The following is a 12,270-nucleotide window of genomic DNA, read 5'->3' as shown; positions in this document are numbered from 1 at the left end:
CAAGGCAGAGTCACCAAAATTGTATCTTAGACTTAATGGTGATAACAATCCATTTTGCTAGGTTTAACATAGCATCATTTTAAAACATGGTTACTAAAAGTTGTGCCAAATTTATAGAGATACATGGATTAAAAAATTAAGTTCAAAAAATAAATCATAGCTGCTAAAAAGAATAATCTTATAAAGCACCATGAGTAGAAGCCTCCATTGCCACAGAGTTCATGAGGTAAAGTGCTATAAACAATGGGGTTTCTGGACAGTAGATTGCTGGTTCCCTCATTCATGCTTTCATCTAGATGTCTAAATGGTACGTTAAAGACATAAAGAAACAGAGAAGTGGGGGGTCAGTTGGCATAATTTACCTTTACATTTATGTTTTAGTATATACGGATGTACATATATACATATGCAAAATTCTCTTCCTTGAGTTCAATTTTTATTCCTTTTGGCACAGGGGACACAAGAAGAATTAGACAAGTCTGAGGTTAAAAATTGGTTCTGCCACCTCATTCTGTGTGATTTGGGGCAGATTAATTTACTTAGCCTAGGTGTCCTCCTATGCAAAACTAGCATAGTAATAATACCTATGCCAAAAAGTTATTCAGATTCTTAAATGAGATAGCAAAAAGCATGTGGGGCAAATGCTGAATGGTAACTATATAGTAAAGACAAACATGCCAGCAAATTCATGGTTATTTCCCCTCAATGTGTTGCTCTTACTCTGTGAAGTAGATCCAAATACTTTGTCTCTGTTGTACAATTTGCATGAAGGTGCTTCTACATATTTAGCTGTTTGTATCTTCCATGGGCACTGCCTTGCCATACCTGAGTATTTATTCCTTGTCAGAAAAATCTCTACAAGTTTAGATGGCCGGTTTCTTCTGTTTCTCTTTCAACATTACGAAGTGTTCTTAATATTTTCTGTGCTTACTCAATATCTGAATTATTGTTTTAAGAGTGATTAAAGGTGACCAGCATATACTCACAGCAACAATAAACACAAATTAAAGAAGCCAGATGACCATAAAACATTGTTTATATTGAAAAAAATCACATCTTATAGCATGGTTTCTTTGGTGAGGAATCAAAGCCAGTTAGATCAGATTTCTAAAAAAAGAGAAAAAAAATAGATGCCACATTTGTACATTAAGACTGCTTTTTGTTTTACTATAAAAGATATATAGCTTTATATTAAATTTCATGATGTCAATATGCCAATTGTAGTAAACTGGCAACTGTGCAGAATTGGTCATAACTTTTTCATGGTGTGAACTGGTGTGCACAGTAAGATTTTTTTTTTAACTAGGAGTATAGAATATTAGTACATCACAGTAAGAATGATTTAAAATGGTTTATTAGGGTTATTTTCTTGTTATGGGTCTGACAATTTTCACAACTTCTTTCTAATTTTTTCACGCATTCATTTTTACTTTAGATAAATACCTACCAAAACATCTCTACTTTTCTCTCATCTCAGTGTTATGGTTTTACACATTGTTAAATCTCAGGCAGATAAACAGATTCAAGTCAAATTTGGTGATAAAAGGAAACAGCACCTACGGTATGTTGAGAATTTCGATGGCAACTTTCAGCCGAATGTGAATTAAAATGGCTAGGTTATAAATCCCCTGAAAATAAGGTTTATAATGGAAATGCTGACAGGCATTTAACGATAGCAGCAGTAGCTGGCACCACTGTAATAAAAGGACTTACATGAAAAAAAAAATGTATGCCTCACAAAGACTTGCGGATTTCAGGGTAAAGCTATATGCAGACTCAATGTAAGGACGGATGATAATATGCCTCAGCAATTATGATGCATGGGTGTCAGTAACAAAGAATCTTGAAATTCAGTTTCCAGTCAAATGGTGAAGGAGTTGAAGGAAAAATCTGAAGGCAGCATTCTTCAGTTCTATTACTCTGGCACCATCATCCTCTTACAAAAATATTTTATTCATACTTTAACTCAGAACAGAGAAGAGCTTAGTCAGAAACTGACCCCCATGAAAACAAGATGGGTATTTTAACAGCCAATCCTTTGAAACTCTCAGTTTAATGAATTATGAAAACACTGGTTAAGGTGTTAGGAAGAGAACACAAACAACATTCTTTCAGGGATCCTGCTGGATTTCTATAGTCATAAAGTTCTGGTTCCATTTCTTTCAGGCCCACCCCTAAGGGAAGAAAATAGACCTGAGTAGCTTCTATCTGATGTAGGAAGTTTGCCCTCTGATTACATCCGAGCAAAAAATTAATTACTACATTTTTTTCTTTAATAGTAAGCCTCACGAACCCATTTTGGTTTTGCCTTCTATTTTTGAATTTAAACTGTTTTTGTGTTTTTAAATAATATAATAAATAAACAAAAGTTAAAAGTACTATTTTTTTTCCCTGATTGTGACTACAAAATAAAATAAAAGGGGTTTAAGCTTGCAGAAAATCAAATTAAAAAAAAAAAAAAGTCTTACTGGGTGCAGATAGATCCAAACTGATCACCAGTAGGTTTTGTTTCTAGGTATTTGTGCCCCTGGTTACTCCCCAAGAGCTCCACTCTGTAATTCTTCTGACAAATAACAAGCTTTTTGGTTATTTTGGGAGAGAATCTTCCCCAGAAAAGGTATAATGGCACACTGGCGCGAGAATCTGTACATTCTTTCTTCATGCCTGTAAATCCCACCCAAACTGTCAAGGTTGACAATCTAAAACGATAATCAAAACCACTTTTTACATTCCTTCTTGTAACTGCCGCAGGCAAGTTTTAAAAGGTATGCTAACAAATCCCAAAGAATAGCTGGTATTAAATATTTTATAAAACCTGAAATGAATATTGTAGTTATGAAATTTGTCATATAGCTCTTTGCTCTTTAATCTCTTATCCATAGGTAACTACAGCTATGCACACATGTACACATACGCACGTATATAGTTTTCTTTTTAATTCATAGAATATTTGGGCAAAAAAAAAAGTAAGAAAATAAACAAAAGTGATTTTGTTTTACAAGGGAGATTATTTTAATACTATAATACCAAAAACAATACATAATAAATCATACAATATGCCTATGTATAATGATTTAAACAGAGCATTTCTCGTTTTATATTTTAAATAGATTCATCTGCTTTTAATAAACTCTTTTATTACATTACACTAAACATAAGGAAAAGTGAGCAAATTAAACATGGACATTTAGTGAAGTTTTACAAAGTAAACACATCTGTGTACTCCTACCCAGATTGACAAAGAACATGATCAGGATCCCAGAAATTTCTCACCTGTCCCATCTGAGTTATCATCAATTTCAAAGGCAACAATTTATCTGCATTTGGGTCTCTGAAAAGTTGACTGTAAGATGAGGGCTTGGGTGCAGTTGGTTAAACTAAGCAGGGATTTTAGAATTCACAAGTGAGAGAGTAGAAGAGGAAGTTCAAAAAGAAAGAAGCCAATAAAACATGTGTCGAGGAGCCGGTCCCTTCGGTAGGTAACCAGGGCTCAGTCCTGTTGTGAACTTTCTGAGGAGGCATGTGGAACTTTTTCCAGAATCGTCCCATTGGAAGACAGGGAGACTCCATTTAACTACTGACTCTTATCCCTGATTTGCTGAGGGTTTTCCGCAAGAGCGTTTTCTTCTCTGCAGTTCTGGATTGGGTTTATGTGAAGCAGACGAGCTCCCTGGTGATGGGAAAAGCTCTCAGACAGAGAGAAGCAGAGATCCGACAGAAGGAAGCTATCAGCATGAGTGAACTCAAGGGGACTGCGGCGATATGGAATGGGGCATTAACAGCTTCTGTTCATCAGTATTCTGAGTTTAATCACCAAGATTAGTTTTTTCTATTTTTGAACATTTGTAAATGAAACCTTCTAGTATCTCTTTTGTATTTAGGTCCTTTAGCTCAATATCCTCTCTCTAAGTTCCATCCATGATGTTGCATATAGGAGAGGTTCATTTACTGCATCGCTGTATGATATTATATTGTATGAGTATCCCACAATTTATTTATCCATTTCTCTAGCAATGCACATTTGGGTTGTTTCCAAGTTTTGACTTTTTGAATACAGATGCTATGAATATTCTTGCATTTTGGTACATCTATGTATGCATTTCTATTGAGAACTCACCTAGGAGTATGTGTTGGTTAAGTATCAACTTGGGTAGGTTTTGGTGTCCAGTTGTTTGGTCAAGCCAGCACTGGCTTGATTGTTAACCTGAGTATATTAAATGGACTATATCATTCATCAGTTCATTACATCTATGGCTGATTGCATGTACAATCAACATAGGAAATTGCCCTCAACAATGAAAGAAGTTTCCTCATCCAATCTGTTGAAGGACTTAAAGGGAAAGATAACGATTTCAGCAGTCAGAAAGAAGAATTTCTACTTCCTCACTAGAAAGCCAGCTTTTCCTGTAGAATTCAGTGTCACTTTCATAGAAGTTCCAACTTGAGGCTTGCCGTACAGAAATCAAATTTACCAATCCCAATGGCCATGAACACACAAACACACATACATGCACATACACATATTTGTGTATATCTAGCAAGTTTTGTTTCTCAGAAGACGCTGTTGCCCATTGAATATAGAATAGCTTCATATAGACATGCACATGTTCAGCTTTAGTAGATGTTGTTTGGAAGCATATGCTATGTAAACTTATACTATATAAAATTATACAATGTAAATGTACACCCCTTCAAGAGGTTATAAAGTTCTAGGGCTCTCTTTGCCCTTAAGGACTCCCCCTTACATTTCCTTTAGTGCATTTTCTTTAGTGCATATTTTTTGAAGACAAATTCTCTAAGCTTTTGTTTGTCAAAATGCATTTTATTGAATTAATTCATCAATTTCTGAGGGACATTTTCTTTGGAAATAGAATTCTAAGTTGTCCTTTATTTTCTTTCACCGATTTGAAGTTTTCATTCCAATTTCTTCTGGATCTCATCATCTCTATAGAGAAATCAGCTACCAATATTATTGCTCCTTTGAAGTTTATTTGCTTTATCCCATCCCACCCATCTTAGCTGTTTCAAGATTTTCTCTTAGTCTTTGGTTTTCACTAATTTTACTATGATAACTCTAACATACTTTTTTTTTTTCACTTATCCTGCTGGGTTTCTTGGAAGTTTTGAATTTGTGACTGTATGTCTTTTTTTCAGTTTTGGAAAGTTCTTGATGAAGACCTCTTCCAATATTTCTTCTGCCTTGTTCATTCTCTCATCTCATTTTGAGACTCTAAAGACATATACTAGAACTTTTCACTGTGTATCTTTTATTTATTTATTTATTAAAAAAATTAACTAACACAACATTTAGAAATCATTCCATTCTACATATGCAATCAGTGATCCTTAATATCATCACATAGAAGAATGATCATCATTTCTTAGTACATTTTCATTGATTTAGAAAAAGAAATAGCAAGACAACAGAAAAAGAAATAAAATGATAATATAGAGAAAAATATAATATACAAAATACAAAAAATATATAAAAAACATACAAAAAAATTATAGCTCAGATGCAGCTTCATTCAGTGTTTTAACATAATTACACTACAATTAGGTAGTATTGTGCTGTCCATTTTTGAGTTTTTGTATTCAGTCCTGTTGCACAGTCTGTATCCCTTCAGCTCCAATTATCCATTATCTTACCCTATTTCTAACTCCTGATGGTCTCTGTTACCAATGACATATTCCAAGTTTATTCTCTAATGTCGGTTCACATCAGTGGGACCATACAGTATTTGTCCTTTAGTTTTGGGCTAGTCGCACTCAGCATAATGTTCTCTAGGTCCATCCATGTTATTACATGCTTCATAAGTTTATTCTGTCTTAAAGCTGCATAATATTACATCGTATGTATATACCACAGTTTGTTTAGCCACTCGTCTGTTGATGGACATTTTGGCTGTTTCCATCTCTTTGCAATTGTAAATAATGCTGCTATAAACATTGGTGTGCAAATGTCCGTTTGTGTCTTTGCCCTTAAGTCCTTTGAGTAGATACCTAGCAATGGTATTGCTGGGTTGTATGGCAATTCTATATTCAGCTTTTTGAGGAACCGCCAAACTGCCTTCCACAGTGGTTGCACCATTTGACATTGCCACCAACAGTGGATAAGTGTGCCTCTTTCTCCACATCCTCTCCAGCACTTGTCATTTTTTGTTTTGTTGATAATGGCCATTCTGGTGGATGTGAGATGATATCTCATTGTGGTTTTGATTTGCATTTCTCTAATGACCAGGGACATTGAGCATCTCTTCATGTGCCTTTTGGCCATTTGCATTTCCTCTTCTGAGAGGTGTCTGTTCAAGTCTTTTTCCCATTTTGTAATTGGGTTGGCTGTCTTTTTGTTGTTGAGTTGAACAATCTCTTTATAAATTCTGGATACTAGACCTTTGTCTGACATGTCGTTTCCAAATATTGTCTCCCATTGTGTAGGCTGTCTTTCTACTTTCTTGATGAAGTTCTTTGATGCACAAAAGTGTTTAATTTTGAGGAGCTCCCATTTATTTCTTTCTTTCTTCAGTACTCTTGCTTTAGGTGTAAATCTATAAAACTGCCTCCAATGATAAGATTTATAAGATATCTCCCTACATTTTCCTCTAACTGTTTTATGGTCTTAGACCTAATGTTTAGATCTTTGATCCATTTTGAGATAACTTTTGTATAGGGTGTGAGATAGGGGTCCTCTTTCATTCTTTTGCATATGGATATCCAGTTCTCTAGGCACCATTTATTGAAGAGACTGTTCTGTCCCAGTTGAGTTGGCTTGACTGCCTTATCAAAGATCAAATGTCCATAGATGAGAGGGTCTATATCTGAGCACTCTATTCGATTCCATTGGTTGATATATCTATCTTTATGCCAGTAACATGCTGTTTTGATCACTGTGGCTTCATAATATGCCTTGAAGTCCGGCAGCGTGAGACCTCCAGCTTCGTTTTTTTCCTCAAGATACTTTTAGCAATTCGGGGCACCCTGCCCTTCCAGATAAATTTGCTTATTGGTTTTTCTATTTCTAAAAATAAGCTGTTGGGATTTTGATAGATATTGCATTGAATCTGTAAATCAATTTAGGTAGAATTGACATCTTAACTATATTTAGTCTTCCAATCCATGAACACGGTATGCCCTTCCATCTATTTAGGTCTTCTGTGATTTCTTTTAACAGTTTTTTGTAGTTCTTTGTATAGGTCTTTTGTCTCTTTAGTTAAATTTATTCCTAAGTATTTTATTCTTTTAGTTGCAATTGTAAATGGAATTCGTTTCATGATTTCCCCCTCAGCTTGTTCATTGCTAATGTATAGAAACGCTACAGATTTTTGAATGTTGATCTTGTAACTTGCTACTTTGCTGTACTCATTTATTAGCTCTAGTAATTTTGTTTTGGATTTTTCCGGGTTTTCAACGTATAGTATCATATCATCTGCAAACAGTGATAGTTTTACTTCTTCCTTTCCAATTTTGATGCCTTGTATTTCTTTTTCTTGTCTAATTGCTCTGGCTAGAACCTCCAACATGATGTTGAATAATAGTGGTGATAATGGACATCCTTGTCTTGTTCCTGATCTTAGGGGGAAAGTTTTCAATTTTTCCCCATTGAGGATGATATTAGCTGTGGGTTTTTCATATATTCCCTCTATCATTTTAAGGAAGTTCCCTTGTATTCCTATCTTTTGAAGTGTTTTCAACAGGAAAGGATGTTGAATCTTGTCAAATGCCTTCTCTGCATCAATTGAGGTGATGATGTGATTTTTCTGCTTTGATTTGTTGATATGGTGTATTACATTAATTGATTTTCTTATGTTGAACCATCCTTGCATACCTGGGATGAATCCTACTTGGTCATGATGTATAATTCTTTTAATGTGTTGCTGGATTCGATTTGCTAGAATTTTGTTGAGGATTTTTGCATCTATATTCATTAGAGAGATTGGTCTGTAGTTTTCTTTTTTTGTAATATCTTTGCCTGGTTTTGGTATGAGGGTGATGTTGGCTTCATAGAATGAATTAGGTAGCTTTCCCTCCACTTCAATTTTTTTGAAGAGTTTGAGCAGAGTTGGTACTAATTCTTTCTGGAATGTTTGGTAGAATTCACATGTGAAGCCGTCTAGTCCTGGACTTTTCTTTTTGGGAAGCTTTTGAATGACTGATTCAATTTCTTTACTTGTGATTGGTTTGTTGAGGTCATCTATTTCTTCTTGAGTCAAAGTTGGTTGTTCATGTCTTTCTAGGAACTTGTCCATTTCATTTACATCGTTGTATTTATTAGTGTAAAGTTGTCATAGTATCCTGTTATTACCTCCTTTATTTCTGTGAGGTCATTGGTTATGTCTCCTCTTCCGTTTCTGATCTTATTTATTTGGGTCCTCTCTCTTCTTCTTTTTGTCAATCTTGTTAAGGGCCCATCAATCTTGTTGATTTTCTCATAGAACCAACTTCTGGTCTTATTGATTTCCTCTATTGTTTTCATGTTCTCAATTTCATGTATTTCTGCTCTGATCTTTGTTATTTCTTTCCTTTTGCTTGCTTTGGGGTTAGTTTGCTGTTCTTTCTCCAGTTCTTCCAAGTGGACAGTTAATTCCTGAATTTTTGCCCTTTCTTCTTTTCTGATATAGGCATTTAGGGCAATAAATTTCCCTCTTAGCACTGCCTTTGCTGCGTCCCATAGGTTTTGATATGTTGTGTTTTCATTTTCATTTGCCTTGAGATATTTACTAATTTCTCTTGTAATTTCTTCCTTGACCCACTGGTTGTTTAAGAATGTGTTGTTGAGCCTCCACGTATTTGTGAATTTTCTGGCACTCCGCCTATTATTGATTTCCAACTTCATTCCTTTATGATCCGAGAAAGTGTTGTGTATGATTTCAATCTTTTTAAATTTGTTGAGACTTGCTTTGTGACCCAGCATATGATCTATCTTTGAGAACGATCCATGAGCACTTGAGAAAAAGGTGTATCCTGCTGTTGTGGGGTGTAATGCCCTATAAATGTCTGTTAAGTCTAGCTCATTTATTGTAATATTCAAATTCTCTGTTTCTTTATTGATCCTCTGTCTAGATGTTCTGTCCGTTGATGAGAGTGGCGAATTGAAGTCTCCAACTATTATGGTAGATGTGTCTATTTCCCTTTTCAGTAATTGCAGTGTATTCCTCACGCATTTTGGGGCATTCTGATTCGGTGCATAAATATTTATGATTGTTATGTCTTCTTTTTTAATTGTTCCTTTTATTAGTAGATAGTATCCTTCTTTGTCTCTTTTAATTGTTTTACATTTGAAGTCTAATTTGTTGGATATTAGTATAGCTACTCCTGCTCTTTTCTGGTTCTTATTTGCATGAAATATATTTCCCCAACCTTTCACTTTCAACCTATGTTTATCTTTGGGTCTAAGATGTGTTTCCCGTAGACAGCATATAGAAGGATCCTGTTTTTTAATCCATTCTGCCAGTCTATGTCTTTTGATTGGGGAATTCAGTCCATTAACATTTAGTGTTATTACTGTTTGGGTAATACTTTCCTCTACCATTTTGCCTTTTGTGTTATATATATCATATCTGATTTTCCTTCTTTCTACACTCTTCTGCATACCTTTCTCTTCTGTCTTTTCATATCTGACTCTAGTGCTCCCTGTAGTATTTCTTGCAGAGCTGGTCTCTTGGCCACAAACTCTCTCAGTGACTTTTTGTCTGAAAATGTTTTAATTTCTCCCTCATTTTTGAAGGACAATTTTGCTGGATATAGAAGTCTTGGTTGGCAGTTTTTCTCTTTTAGTAATTTAAATATATCATCCCACTGTCTTCTAGCTTCCATGGTTTCTGCTGAGAAATCTACACATAGTCTTATTGGGTTTCCCTTGTATGTGATGGATTGTTTTTCTCTTGCTGCTTTCAAGATCCTCTCTTTCTCTTTGACCTCTGACATTCTAACTAGTAAGTGTCTTGGAGAACGCCTATTTGGGTCTATTCTCTTTGGGGTATGCTGTAGTTCTTGGATCTATAATTTTCGGTCTTTCATAAGAGTTGGGAAATTTTCAGTGATAATTTCTTCCATTAGTTTTTCTCCTCCTTTTCCCTTCTCTTCTCCTTCTGGGACACCCACAACACGTATATTTGTGCGCTTCATATTGTCATTCAATTCCCTGAGCCCCTGCTCAATTTTTTCCATTCTTTTCCCTATAGTTTCTGTTTCTTTTTGGATTTCAGATGTTCCATCCTCTAGTTCACTAATTCTAACCTCTGTCTCTTGAAATCTACCATTGTAGGTTTCCATTGTTTTTTTCATCTCTTCTGCTATTTCTTTCATTCCCATAAGTTCTGTGATTTGTTTTTTCAGACTTTCTATTTCTTCTTTTTGTTCATCCCATGCCTTCTTCATGTCCTCCCTCAATTTATTGATTTGGTTTTTGAAGAGGTTTTCCATTTCTGTTCGTATATTCAGAATTAGTTTTCTCAGCTCCTGTTTCTCATTTCAACTATTGGTTTGTTGCTTCGACTGGGCCATATCTTCAATTTTCCTGGTGTGATTTGTTATTTTTTGCTGGCGTCTGGGCATTTAATCATATTTCCCTGAGTGTGGGACCCAGCAGGTTGAAAGACTTTCCTGTGAAGTCTCTAGGCTCTGTTTTTCTTATCCTGCCCAGTATGTGGTGCTTGTCTGTCTGCGGGTCCCACCAGCAAAAGATGTTGTGGCTCCTTTAACTTTGGAAGACTCTCGTTGCTGGGTGTGTGGTGGAGACAGAGGAAAGTTTGTAGGTTGGTTTTAATGGCTTCAAATTGTGAAGTCTTGGGATCTGAATTCCTTGAGAGAGGGATTCCACCTGATTTGCATTTCCCCTCTCCGGCAGGGAAGGTTCAGGTGGTAGAGAGCCCTGAAAGCTGCTCGCCTCTGCGTTCAGGGCAGTTGCACCCTGTGTAATCCCAGCGCTGAGCCCAGAGGCAACCAAGCTTCCACAGAAACAGCTACAGAAGGCTCTGTTTTGCCCCCTTTCCTCTTTTTCAGTTAGCCCAATAGGTGACTTCTGCCTTGATCAGTTTTGCCTGAGCTGAGGGCCTATTTTTAATAGTCAGAAGTTGTTCATTAATGCCACTATTGGTGTTAGGTTGGACTCAGTCTCTACTACTGTTGGAGACTCTTTCCTTTCCCTCCGGGAAGTCGCCTGTGGGGGAGGGGCGCCGGCTGCTTAGGGAACCGCTGATCCGAGGCTCCCAGCCGGCCCGGGAAGCCGTGTGCGTGGGAGGGGCTCCGGCCTCCGTGGCTTGTGGTGCCGCTGATAGCTTCAGCCAGGCCGCGCGACCGGTACACTGGGTGGGTTTGGGGCGAGCTCGCAGGAATTAACCTGGGTAAGCTGGAGCCGGCGCTTTCCCCAGCTGGCGGTCGCGAGAAGTCGTCACTCAGGCCAGATGCGGGCTTTAAGTTTTTATTGTTACACCCCGGGATGGGCCACCCGGGAACCCGAGGAGTGAGACGTCTGGGGTCCGAAGACCCCGGGGCTCGGACGACCCAGAGCGGGGTAAGCGTGGGGCTTAAGTACTCTCGGGGAGGGGTGGAGTCTTGGGCGCACACATCAGGAAGGGACAGCCAATCACACAAGGCAGGAGGCAGTTGCTAGGCTGAGGGCTTAGGTTAGGTATAGAGGAGTGAAGAGAATAACAGGAAGGCTTGCGGTTTAGTGGTGAGCTACGGAAATGGGCGGTCTACAACAAGAGGGGGAAGGGGGGAACAGAGAGGGGGGTTACAGGTACGGAGGGCAGAGAGTGAGTGTAGAGAGGGAGAGAAGGATTAAAAAATTTTAAGCATGGCTAGGCTCCAGTCCCTGAGAAATATGCCACATTGGGGAACCACCAATCCGAGGCTCCCAGCCGGCCCGGGAAGCCGCTTGCGTGGGAGGGGCTCCAGCCTCCGCGGCTTGAGGGACCACTGATCCGAGGCTCCCAGCTGGCCCGGGAAGCCGCATGTGTGGGAGGGGCTCTAGTCGCTGGCTGCCGCAGCTTGGGGATCCACCGATCCGAGGCTCCCAGCCAGCCCGGGATCTACGTGCGTGGGAGGGGCTCCAGTCGCTGGCCGCTGTGGCTTGGTGAATTTCTGATCTGAGTCTCTCAGCCGGACCAGGAAGGAGGGAGGGAGGGGTGCTGGCCGCCAGCTGCCGCGGCCCAGGGAAGCACGCACCGCTCGGGCACCTCACCGCAGCGGAGCCTCGTAGCCGGTCCAGCCATTCCAGACTGGGGTACACTGTGTGTCTGGTCTCTGTCATGGCTCTGGGAGCTGTTC

The 12,270-nt window shown here is 38.3% G+C and overlaps 1 long non-coding RNA gene across 2 annotated transcripts in view; it reads right to left on the bottom strand.

Annotated features, from left to right (window-relative positions):
• Positions 1-992: 992 nt before the first annotated feature.
• Positions 993-12,270, bottom strand: part of LOC143682826 (uncharacterized) — a 416,713-nt gene continuing 405,435 nt past the window's right edge. For both annotated transcript variants that reach the window (XR_013175303.1, XR_013175302.1), the window contains exon 8: positions 993-1,107. This is a non-coding gene — a long non-coding RNA (uncharacterized LOC143682826). The remainder of the gene's footprint in view (positions 1,108-12,270) is intronic.

The sequence above is a fragment of the Tamandua tetradactyla genome, chromosome 5 (assembly GCF_023851605.1).
Source record: "Tamandua tetradactyla isolate mTamTet1 chromosome 5, mTamTet1.pri, whole genome shotgun sequence".
Lineage (NCBI taxonomy): Eukaryota > Metazoa > Chordata > Mammalia > Pilosa > Myrmecophagidae > Tamandua > Tamandua tetradactyla.
The sequence above is the reverse complement of the archived record's forward strand: the minus strand, read 5'-3'. Positions and strand labels throughout refer to the sequence as shown.